The sequence below is a fragment of the Brienomyrus brachyistius genome, chromosome 3, assembly GCF_023856365.1.
Source record: "Brienomyrus brachyistius isolate T26 chromosome 3, BBRACH_0.4, whole genome shotgun sequence".
In the NCBI taxonomy this organism is placed as follows: domain Eukaryota; kingdom Metazoa; phylum Chordata; class Actinopteri; order Osteoglossiformes; family Mormyridae; genus Brienomyrus; species Brienomyrus brachyistius.
Window position 1 is genome coordinate 12,431,264 of NC_064535.1, and position 12,825 is coordinate 12,444,088.

At 45.4% G+C, this 12,825-nt stretch overlaps 1 long non-coding RNA gene across 2 annotated transcripts; it reads left to right on the top strand.

The window, feature by feature from the left end:
* Positions 1–430: 430 nt before the first annotated feature.
* Positions 431–5,608, top strand: LOC125738928 (uncharacterized). Of its 2 annotated transcripts, none has more exons than XR_007396933.1 (3): positions 431–725; positions 3,710–3,993; positions 5,098–5,608. It is a non-coding gene; the product is annotated as an uncharacterized LOC125738928 (long non-coding RNA). The 2 variants fall into 2 exon arrangements; XR_007396934.1 differs by having other exon boundaries at positions 5,465–5,608.
* Positions 5,609–12,825: the final 7,217 nt, after the last annotated feature.

The window sequence follows — 12,825 nt, forward strand, 5'->3', positions numbered from 1 at the left end:
GCGCACAGTCTGAAAATTGGCTTATGACCACATTTTCCCCGAGCATTAGATTTACTTGCGCAGCAGGATGAGCATTTAATGAATGGATGTATGCCGTCCGGCAAACTGAGAGGTACACCACTAGCTGGTCTGCTTGGATTTTACGATACAGCCATCTGGCCAGTGGTATAAAGCTTTAATCTGTGAAGTCACCGATAAACTGAAAAATGTCTAACAGAATAACACGCAATACATACATATACATTTGCAGCATGAGACAATGTTAGATTAAATCAACGTTTAAATATTTCACGAAGCGCGTTCGCTTAGGAAGAACAATCTTTGGCACCTTCTGTCTGGGCATGAAAAAAAGCTTTACAATGGGAGTACACAAATCCTATCTGCGTGTTCTCAAGGTAACATAATGCAAAGTGTGGGCATGATCAGTTTAATAACCGCATTTCATATAGTGTAGAGCTTTTATGAAACTCGAAAATCTGCACAAGTCTGCAATGCATTAAGGGTAGGGATGTAGCTTTAAAATTCCTGTTAAAATGATTTAATCACACTGCCCATCTGGGTAATCAAAGTGTCCATGCAGCTGGCGACGGTCCTTCCTCTTTCTCGGAAATAACGTTGTATTTTGGAACTACGGCGTATTTTGTTTGTTTTTGCCTCCTATCTGACGGTCAGGCTTGGAAACCTCCCGCCCGGGAAAGGGCACCGTGCTGTCACCGTCAGATGAAGTGAGTAGAACGGGGGTGGGGAGCCTGGCTGAGGCTTGGTAAGACGGGAAAAGGGGTCACAGGCTGCCCGAGGTCCAGTATAATAAAATGAGAAGGGCGACCTTAATAACATAAGTCATTACCCCTCACATCGCAGGCCGACAGGGCATGTAACGATAGGAAGGTGCCGCAGTTACAAAATGTAACTGTAGAGCCCGAATGTTATTCTTACGACATGCTGGGGGTGGGCTTGTCTTTAAAGCGTTTATGCGAAATAAGGTAGTATTAACTTACTATTTAAATTACATTTCTGATGTTTTTTATTAGCTGACTTCATCTTTGGAGCCCTTCGGTCGTTATTGAATAACTAACAAAACTGTAGGTTTACATCGGATTGAACTGTTTATATGAAAGTACCAGAATCAACTGAAGTAGGTCCGACCGGCAGATGTTTCTGCGAGGAAAAACTAAACAGTTAGAGTCTCTGAAACTCACCGCTAATTTAACCCAAACTGCGCACCTGTGAAATCGTTCAAATAATATCCCTTTGTCACCTTACCCGCTTACTAGCTCGTTTCTTCAATTTGGCTGAGTTATGTTGACGTTAAATACAAAAGACTGGCCCGAATATGAACCGGTAAAATTACCTGCAGATTTACAGTATAATGTACAAACATGTGGGAGAATATAATTATTTAGAGGGCACGGACACTTTAACGGAATCCCTTTTCACTCACTCCACATGACCTGTGTGGTACCATAGCATTAACTTTTAGAGGTGATAACATAAAAGGGGAAAACATTACCCTCAGAACTTAATTTTGCTTTATTCATCCCCCCTACAAATGGACCTTTGCTTCTATATTATTATGTTGAGTCCCATCTATATCAAATGCTATTTTATGCCATTGGTGGAGATTGTGTTGAGGTTGGGTCATTATTTCTCACTATAAAGTACCTGAAATTTTATAAGATGATACACTATTCTGCTGAACTGTCCAATTTGCCTTTGGACCCACTACATCAAACCAGCCCAGACCCAGTGGTCACTGAAGCACACTGTTCCACACCTTATGACTTGGGGGGGGGGGTGCCTCGTGGGATATGGGGACCCTGTTGTAAGCAGTATAAACTTGTGATTTTAATCCTTTACCCTGGATAAATATGCGTTTTTCAACATTTGTCAAACATCTGTGGGGTTCAGCATGTCCCAACAGCTTGTGAGTACAATGACTTTGGGCAGAAAGGATTCCTGTCAGAGGTGTGTATAGCCAAATTGAAGTTTATTTTCGTACGATTGTTAGGTGGGTTTACTGCTCCTGTTAGTGACTGCAGGCGCACAGCTCTGCTCCATAACCCCTTGATACTGGCTTGGGTTTACTGGTGCCATAGGTCAGGTGATGAAATGCAAACCTGCTCAAATGCACAGCTATTCTCAGAGCTCTCTGCACTGACTGTGACCATTCTGGTTTGCTGAGTTGGACAGCACATTGTCCTTCTCAACGAGCAACCATCCCATAATGTGGCAACCTGTGGACACTCCTCCCCACCCCAGCATGGCTGTTGCAGTTTAAATTATTCTGTTCAACATCTGCATCCTATTTAATCTTTGAGGAGTAAAACTGAAATCAAGTCCTTTCTCATAAGATGACATTTCACTACCTGAATTCTATAGCATGTTACATATTAATACCCTACTCTGTGATCTGTAAGATTCCATAACCATGTGTAATCTCCTTAAAATTCATAACCTGCAGTAAACTCATTCAGATTAATAACGTACAGTATACTTTCAGATTCATAATGAATCAGAATCAGGTTTACTTGGCCAAGTATGTTCACATATACAGGGAATTTGTCTCCGGTTGTTAGTGGCTTTTGCTGTAAATCTACTGTGATGGTGAAACACATCTTCTAATAAAGGCAGTGTAGATATAGAGAGGCCTGTGTGGGGGTGAAACTTACAAGGGGATGCTCTGTACTCCATATGAGTTTTGGACCAGGTTTTGCTGCTGGGCTCTGGGGCGCAAGCATCCCATTCAGGAAGAGTCTGAAAGGAAACTCCTAGCTGTAGTCAGAACTATCATGATGCAGAAAGAATCCAGGCTTGCGAGCCCGAGCGACAGAATCAATGCCGCCCGACCCCAGGCCACAGGTGTGTCTTCCTTGCAAACTGCAGGCTGCATCTTTCACTTTCAGAATATAGTAGGGATTAGGGTGTGTGTCCCTGCCCATGGCCCAGAGAGGCTGGGCAGTACAAAAAGCAGATGTTGGGTGCCTTGGGGCATACAAGCCGACTCAGGACTCGTCCATTCACAACGTATGCTGTGTCTTAAACTTGTCTAGCAGTGTATGTTCTAGCTGCAAGCTTGGTGTTGATGCTCACAGCAGGGTTATGTAGGGTGTAGACACACTGAAAACACTGCACGCCTCAGCCTAACGCCCCTCATGCCCATCACGCTGTGCCTGTCCTGATTTGTGCCCCTGCTTCTTGCATCTGTTAAGGATCAGTAAGTATGTTGCTTTGCTGACTGCTGTGACTGTTATTGTGTGACATAATGCTATCAGCTGCTAGCTTATTGAACCTCTAAGGCTGGACTGTGGTCGCTGTCTGGGACGCATGGTGTTAGATTGTAGACCTGCAGAAGGTCAGAGATAATCGATCTAGGGGGTCTGGACTTTGTCCCTTCTGGGTGTTCTCCTCTCATTGGCCATCCAGCCCCCCCCCCCCCCCCATTAACATAAGGCTCTCACTTAGTGACCACATGCAGTAGAATTGTGGTGTGATGCTAAGCTAATGAGCCATACCTGGCTGACACGGTGCAGCAATTTGCATACGCAGTATCAGTCAAAAGTCTGGACACACCTGCTTTTAACGCGCTGGTCTCTGTTTTAGCTATGTGAGTCACCTTTTAGTAAAAGACTTATATACATAATATGTAATACATATCAAATATTGTGACTACTAAAGAAGTTTTCAGCATCTCAATTTTTTTTTATTTCAGACTCTTCAAAAGAGCCCCCCTTTGCCTCGATGACAGCATCGCAGCCTCTTGGCATTCTCTCAGCCAGCTTCCAGATGTGGCCACCTGAATACTTCTCCAACAGTCCTGAAGGAGTTTCCACAAATTCTGGGCACAAATTGGTTACCTTGCTCTTACTATTCAATGCAGCTCATCCTAAGCCGGCTCTTTAGGGTTTAGGTTGGGGGGTGTGGGGCCCAGGTCATCTGTCACAACACTTCATCTCTTTCTTTGTTCACAGGATAATACTTACTACATGACTTGAGGTAAATATCTCGTTGACCATCAAATGATTTTCAGTAGGTGTGTCCAAATTTTTGACTGGCACTGTAAACTAGTATTATCTACATGTTAATAATTAGTGGTAACATGGTGTATTCACTAGTGAAATACAGCTGCACTTATTCACAGTTAAGGTTTGGTTTGATCTCGGTTCATCATGATTATAAGCTCATGTGCAGAGCTACAGTGTTTCGCTACCACATATCATTTATTTGCAGCCGTGGTAACTCATGTGAACGACTTTGAAGATCCTCCACTGTCTCATCCGTGTCGTGTTCGGCACGCATGTTTCAGCACAAGGGACAATTCATGAAAAAACTCTATTGTTCTCTGGTCGTTCCCATGGTGGAAGGATTTATGCTGGATTTGTGCACCAGTTGTGAACAGTGCTTGGGATCTCCAGGTTCTTTACGGTTAAATAATAAAACGAAATGAAGCTCGTAACTTTACTTGCAGGTTAGATATTCTGGGGCCTCAGATATACTTTTCCAGGAGTGGGTGGCAAAGCGAAACTCCTTTTTCGTCCGTTTCTGCCACCCTGTCACCTCGTTCGCACTCTGTCTGGTGAAGCTTTGCTGTTTCTTTTTTGACAGCAGCTTCAGCGGGGGGAGCAGCCAGATTGAGTTTCGGCAGGATCAGAGCTTTTGACATGGGCATCACTAGAAAACCTAAACTTAAAATCGGAGCCTCTGAGGTGGCCCTGTGCTTACCCAAGGCTCGATGGGGGGGCAGTCGATGGACATGGGATCTCACTGGCCATTTATACAGTCAAGTATCCTGCTTCTGACACTTGACCTTCCCTAAATCATGGGACTAAATGTTCTCCCCAATGTAATAAAAACCTGTTATTTTGACATTGTGGGGACCATTTTTCAGATCCGCACAAGGATCTGTGAATGCAATCAAAAAACTAAAAATGCCAAAAGTCTCATATTTTGTTACTTATGGTTAGGGTTAGGTCTGGGAGGGGTTAAGGTTGTCATGTTGGGGGTTAGAATTTCCCCCATAGAAATGAATGGAGAGTCCCCACAAAGATATAATTAAAAATCTGTGTGCGTGTGTCTGTGTGTGTGTGTGTTGTGAGGCAGGTGTTGGAGATCCTCCCCACTGAGAAGAGCGATGAGAGATTCTGTCCTCCCTGGTGGGATCTGCTTATTATTCCAGCTCTCGTGGCTGGTGGCTCATTGTCAGCCATTGTTCTGCAGCCCCGTCTCCATGCTAACTTTAAAAGGAGAGAGCAGCTGTTGCATAACTTTTAATTTCCTGTCCTGGAGCCTACAAATCGAGATAAATTATGACTAATATTAGCACTCCGCTATGTGCGGGAAAATGAGCTGCAGACGTCACGCCCCTTAAAGTTAAATTGTTGCTGATTATGGTCATTTTGTGCAATGTTTCCTGTAAACACTGAAATAAATACGTACCTATGCTTTTTAAATGTATTATTCCCTGTAGGTCAAATCCCGCCAAGTGCTGCTGTGATCAATCGTGTTCCCATGGATGAAACGCATTACCCTGACCCCTGTCAACTCTCATGCTGCAATTGCGCTCCTTTTCGGTGCCTGTTTATGTATTTTAATTTGTTTTCTTTAATAAAACTGCTAGACAAATAAAAAATGAATTGTCTGTGTGTGGCCTGGAGGTGTGCTCCAGTTTGACAGATTTCGCGTCAGTTCAGCGCCTGCATCACCATATATAGCCGGAGTTTCTGTGTGTATAATCTGTGTGTTTGTGGCGGCATATTTGCTGCACATTCCTTCCTGATGGAAAACATTTTAGTCTAAACAAATGCAATACTAGATGCTAGACAGACAAGCTCTTAACTATGTATATGAAACAGTTAGAGTGAATGGGCTTGCTCATGGACTGGGTAACTGCTGGGGGAATTGGATCCTAACTAGGTATGCCTCGGTTTTAGGCTGCCCCCCCCCCCCCCCCCCCCGACACACACACACATTCACACACACACAGACTCTTTAAACACTTTGTGTGAAGGCACTTCAATGACTACATACAAACAGCATGAGGTTAAGTTTGGTCGTCAACATCGTACCCTTGAAAAAATATACAGGCAAAGGAAATCAGCAGACAGCCAAACCTCAAGCAACTTCCTGCTGATTCTTGGTGTCCCTGCTGCTGCCAGGTCTCAGGAGGCCAGGGTACCGGCCCCGGCAGGCCAAAAACCCCACCGCAATGGAGCCATAACTGGAACGGATCTGGAAGGCAGCTTTTCATTGGGGCACTGGGGGTTGGGGTCTAGGGGGGGGCAGCTATAAATGGAAGCTGTAAAAAGAACCCCACCCCCCCCCCTCACCATTTTATAAGCAGAAACATATTCCACATAGCTGTCAGGAAACAGACGGCTTTTGTGAATCTGGACAACAAAGGGAGGAAGGCGATGGGCTGATGGGTTTGGGGCGAGTGGGTAACAGAGCCAGGGTCTCTCTGGGCCCAGGCGCTGCCTCACAACCCAGCAGGCCAGAGCAGTGTCATTGCTGCTCCCTGGCTTATCTGGCCCATTAAGTCGGCTCTCACCACATCTATGGATCTGCGGTTTGCCCAGGAAACTCAAGCTCTGCCTTAAATGCAACGATTGTCAAGGGGGCCGCTGTGAACGTACCACAAGTTCTCACTCTCTACTCTTTCTTTGGTGTGGCCATTTGTTGAGTAAAGAGTAGCCGATTCTGGGGAAACAGTGCAAGAAGGCAAGGGGGACCCTGGATGGGAGGCCAGTGCCTTGCAGGGAACACATTCCTCGTGTCCGTCTTCCGTATTTTAGTTTTATATCATATATGGCATTTCCAAAGAGTTTAAAATGCATTCCCTGGGGGTTTGAGCAAAAAATTAAAGAGGATTATGAACAGAAGGTGAAAACCAGGCCAAATAAGTACATCTATTTAAAAGAAACATAAGTTCAACGCACTGTTGTGTTTTCAGGAATTACTTTCTGCCGACCCTAAATAAACATTGCAAATTTGCGTGTGGAAAAATTTATTGTCGACATACAGGTTGTAATTAATTGTCCTGGTAATGCAAGCAAACATTTTCTTCCTTGTTGTTTTTTCATTTGTACAGGAGGATATGTTCTTGGCGCCGCTTCACTCAGTTTCTGTTTTCGGTGTTGACCGTGAGCATCGATCCTGCTGCCAGCAGGCGTTTGAGAGCAGCAAGTTCCTCATCCATCCACGGATTCATCCTTCCTGCCCGTGTCCTGCGAAGCTAGCTGGAAGTCCTGCTCCCCTTCAGGCCAGGGAGGTAACTCCCAAGTGCCTGTTACCGTAAGAGACCCCCGCCTCCTCCTCCACCTCCACCCAGTTGATTTTTACAATCTGTATTGTTCTCTGTGAGTAAAACCTGGAGGCATTTCAGGCTAAACAGCATCTAATCAGGTTTTGGCTTTACTTAGACATTTTCTAGGATTGGCATGGGATCATTTTGGAGGATTTGTTTCTTTTCCAAACTCTCCCAAGGGAATCTTTCTCACTGTATCTGGACTCTCTCTTCCTGTGTGATGTTTCTGGGCTCTGCACTTCAGCCTTAAGCAGAGTGATCAGCTTTCATGCACTTCGCTCTTTGTTTACACGCCATCAGGGATGGCTTTCATTTGTCCACATAACGGTCCCAGTGTGCTTTTGTACTTCTGCGAGATACACCCAGCCGCGGGTCACCGTTCAAAGGCTGGAGAAACACAAGCTAATGGAATAGCTTAGATAGAGCTGCTGATTAGAGGTTTCGTGCTGATTCGTTCATGGCGGCTAAGTTATTGTGTCTAGCTGTTGAAGGAGCTGTTTCTGCTGAGCCGTGTTTATTCTCGAAAAGCACCATAGACCCTCTGGGACTCTGCAGAGTCCAGCCATGGTGCTGGCACAACATCTTGCAGGGGTATCTGATCCCATGGGTATTCCAGAAGCAGACTTACTGACGTTCTCTCCAGCCTTCATTGAGGTCAACAGGAGCTTCCCCGAGATGTCAAAGCCCTCAGTGGATTTTTGTCATCCATATGCAGATTACAGTGAACCAGACAAGCCATTCATTATTTCTAGTGGCAAATGTTGGATTCCATGGGTCCGCTATGTGTATGGGTCCTTTGGGAGCAGATGTTCGGAAGGATCTTGTACCCAGACTGGGAGAAGGTTCTTCATTCTGAAAACATTCTTAACCCAGCGGCGACCTTTTGAAATCCCAGCTGAACTGCTGACGGCGCTTGACATAGTGGCGCCCGTGCAGGGCCTGATGGGTAATGTTCTCTCACACTTTCTGTAGGTCCCCCACTGCCATGTCTTGCAAAGTGTCACATGCCGTGGGAGGAAATCCAAAGGGGCCTGACCTAGTGTCTGTTGTGCTGGAGAGCCTGGTCAGCACTGTGCTGAAAACAGGATTCTGGTGGCCGGCCTTCCTCCGGTGTCAACCCAGAGCAGGACCTTGGCATGAAGGCCTCTGCGTCCTTTCTGGCCCTGGCGTTGGCAGTCCTTCTATCCTCCCCTGCCAAATAGTCCCCGTGTCACAGAAAAGGCCACCGTCATTATCACACTGTTTGTTTATCCGCTATAATATGGTACTTCCTAATCAGAAGCAGTTGAGCAAGAGACCAGATTCATTGAAGGTTATCATCCTGTCAGTATTTATAGGGGCACGGGACAGATATGAGCAGTTTCTCTCCGCTGGTATTCCCAGTATTGTTTTTTAATCCCGTGAGCATTGTTGTGTCTGTGGGTCAGTGGCAGCCAACACGTCACCCGCTAGCTACTGGTAGCTTACAGGGAGCCAATAAGTAGCTCTCATAACACTTTTTAGGAATAGGATTAATTGTTAATGATAATCAGTTGAGTTTGTAACTGCCTGTGACTCTTTATACTCAACTGGTTAGTTGAAAGATAACCTTGGTCTGGATTTGTACTTTCTGGACCTGAACTTTCCACCTCTGTTTGTAATGGATTACTTTTGTGAGTAACTTAGCTGAAGTAGTGTCATAATGTTCCGGGAACGTCAGGGACACTGGACAACACTGCATTGTTAGCAAGGCTGCTTGGCTTCAGGGTGCCATAAGCAATGCTAATGCTAAAACCTACTTTATCCATAATGCCCTTGTTAGCCTGGTTAGCCTTGTTAGCCATTTTTAAGCAACAGACCAGCCTGCCTGAACTGTAACACCCTTGTTAGCCTGGTCAGCATTGTTAGCCTTTCTTTGCTACTCGGCGGACAGTAACACACATGGATCGTAAAACCCAGAGACGCTGCTGTAGTGGACTCTGACACGTTGGCGGCCACATTCCGTGTCCAGCAGGGCGGCCGCTTGTGTGGTAACACTCGTGGTGTCAAAGGCGGTGAGGCCAGGGCAGTAAAACAACTGTGTGTTTTCATTGGCAGGCGAAGTATTTTGCTTTTTGATTTGATCATGTGTACAGGAAATAACTCAGCTTCTATAAACAGGAGTACTTGAAGGCATTCAAGACATTGATTTCAGTGTTTTTATTGGACTTTTATCATTTGAAGGCACTTGAGCCATTGATATCAGTGTTTTTATTGGACGTTTAGAAACAGGTTTCGATATTATTTCCTATTATCTGATCTTTAAATACAATGTAACTCTTTTTATGCACTCATTGTCTGATGAGAGTAATTAAATGATAGTATAGTAACTCCATGCATGTTTTTCACCAACAGCGCCAGCTGACACAGTGGGGATTTCACTAACACATAGTTTAATGTAATATATCATTCCCACCGCCACCCCCACAAAACAAGTGGGAAAAAACAAGTGAGAGTTTTCCACACCTTGAGAAAAACCTGATGAACTTTAAAACTTTAATACAGCAGTTTAGCTTTTAAGTCCATATAAAACCTACCGGGAAAACTTTTATCTTTACAAACTGAAATAGTCTGGTGAATCTTATTTCTACGTAAGACTTGTTTAAATGCATTTCTCCCTCGTTAAATTTATGGTACCGGCACTGAAGTCCACTCCACTGAGGCATGTTAGGACCTCAGTTCTAACACGCCTGAGTTTTACTGGCATTATTTAAATATCCCTCTGTTTAGTTATGTCTGCTTAATAATAGTGTGCTTTACAAGATGGGAATGTTAGCCAGAAACGCCTTTTATTTGCGAGAACAAATAAAATGTGCCGAAGAGTGAAGGGTTTGGCAGGAGCTTGAAAGGCTCCCAAATGAAACACATCAAACCTCTTCAGGAAAATGGAAGCAGACTGAGATCCAGATGATGCAGTGTGGTCCCTCAGTGTAGCTGAAACGGCGTTGAGGCTCCTTTCCCGCCTTCCACACAGATGCCTGCATTAACAGCAGGAGGTGTGATGGGCCTCTTGAGCTTCTCAAACCCAACAGTCCTGCTCTGCTTCTGCACTAGGACTCTCTTTCCTGTGCAACCTGGGCTGTACATGTGATGCTAATCGATCCCATACTAGTTCCTTCCCAATCATCTTGGCTTCAGTTACATTTACATGTTCCGCAGACACTTTTGTCCAACGCGAGACAAACAGCATATTGCAAATACTCATGCTGTCATGGAGTCACCTAGGGACAAGTGAAGCTAGACTGAGTGTCCAGTGAATGTCCAGGTACAAGAGTGAGCAGAATTAGAGCAGAAGCTTCACAACTGCTACAAAACGATAACTATTGACAAAGTAAGAACCTGATAAGACTACTCAAGGGCTAGGAAGTGTAACATAAGAGCATTTGAAGAGCATGAGGAGGCATCAGGTTAGTAGAGGAATTCATGGACAGATGGATCTTCAGGTGTGTCATGAAGATGGAAGGGTTACTCATGGTCCTCGCATTCCTTGCTTTCCTGTCCTCAAGAAGGTCGCTGAGGCCCAATTTGTCCAGCCATTAAAACGACACTAATCCTCACACGACTCTGGCTTTATATGTCATGCCTATAAAAAAAAAGCACGTCTGGGGCCCTCATGCCCAGAGCTGGGCTATGCTGTGGATACGATGGTGTTGCCGGGGAGGGGTCAGCAGGCCCTGATCCGGCTACATGCCCCGGAGGTGTTGTTGAGGGGGTTGGTATCCAGAGTCTGATTGCTACCAGCTCAGAAAAGACAAGTTCTGTCTTGAGCAGGGCAGCGCTGGCTTAGAGGAAAGTCCTGCGCTAGTTTCACTGTGTTCCACCCAGGTCAAGTCAAGATAGACGTGCTACATAAACACATCAGCACATCTGGGACTGATGAGTCTTACCTTCTCGTGCACTGAAACTTCAGCTGCAGTAATAGATTAAAGTGAGATATTTGAGACCGTCCTTAACCTCGTGTTCTTACCATTGGCTTTCTGGGGTTCTTTCTCCGTTACAATAGACTGAGCTTGCTCTTCGTTTCTTGACCTCAAAGGGTGCAGCGCTCATACTGAGCGTGTGCCAAGGTGGCAGCATCTTTACAAAGGATCCCAGGCCCCAGGTGACCTCTCTACTCCCTGCGGAGATTAATCACACAGCTTTTGGAAGTAGATGTGTATTGATTAATAACAGCCTTAGATGCTTCTAGAGGAAGACAAATATACAGTGTTTCCTGCAGCTGGTGCCGGGGGGTGAGACTGCCCCTGGCTGAGCTGGGAAGTCAGCTCAGCTTGCTGTGCCTCATGTGACATGGCTGTTAGCACCCCTTGGTCCTGCATCGTTATTTTTAATGCAGTATTTATGGGTCCTCTTCAAATCATGTTCCTTCACTTGGGGCCTGAGGCTCTGGTTCCCACTAACCATCCCCTGCGGCTCCTCGGAACTAGTGATCTAGTACCGTTGCACGAGAGCGACACTCGCTAAACAGTTTAGCATGTCTGCCCGCTCGGTGAAGCAATAAAGGAGAACATGCGGCCGGCCTTTGAATTGTGGGACCGTCACAAGACTCAGGGCCCAGTAGATGGGTCAGTCTCAAGTCTGTTGGTGCGTCTGTAAGCCGGATGGTGTTTCTGCACCTCCTAGATTTCATTGTGAAATATTTGTTTCATTGTGAGGCTGTAGGATGCCTGTTGTTTCTCCCATCAAGGGCCCAGTCATTGCTGGAAGCGGAGACTATCAGGCGCTTAATTGCAAGTGAACCTCAGTGACCGTACTCAGTAAAATCACAGAGCTAATGACCCTAATTAGACCTAATTATTATTAGGGAACTTGCCCGATTGGGGACCCTTGTCCCACTAAGCAGGCATTACTAAGCAGTGCATTGGGAGTGACACTCCTAGGTCCTGTATCTGTAAGTGTTCCTGCACTTTGTCCTGTCGACATAGTCGTTCATATTGTCTTGTGCTGGGGGTGCATATCAGTTTATCGGTTCATGCCATCTAGTCCTTGGTGGCAGAGATAAGTTCCCTAAGCACAGTGAATGTTGACGATGCTCACCTCTCTTCTCTTTGTGCTGTTTTCAATCCTAGTGTTTCTGCTGGACATATCAGTCTCTTTGAAGTTTGCGTTGGCATTCTTGTCCCTCAGTGGAAGAGCACTGGTGTCTAGGACTGGGTATCTTTCAAAAATTTTCAGTACCAGTACCAATCCCGTAACTTCAATACTGTTATGAATTCCAGGTCATTCACCCTCCAAAATCACAAATACAAAGGGTGGATTATGTAATTATAAATGATGTGTTTTATTCTGGGTGGCAGGGTGGTGCATTGGTTAGCACTGTTGCTTCTGAACTCGGCAGCCAGGTTTCAGGTCTCTGTCATGGCTTTATCTCCATGTGTGTGGAGCTTGCATGTTCTCCCCGTGTCGTCGTGGGGTTTCTTCCAGGTCCTCCAGCTTCCCCCCATGGTCCAAAAACATGCTGAGGTCAATTGGATTTACCAAATTGCCCATAGGTGTGCATGTGTGAT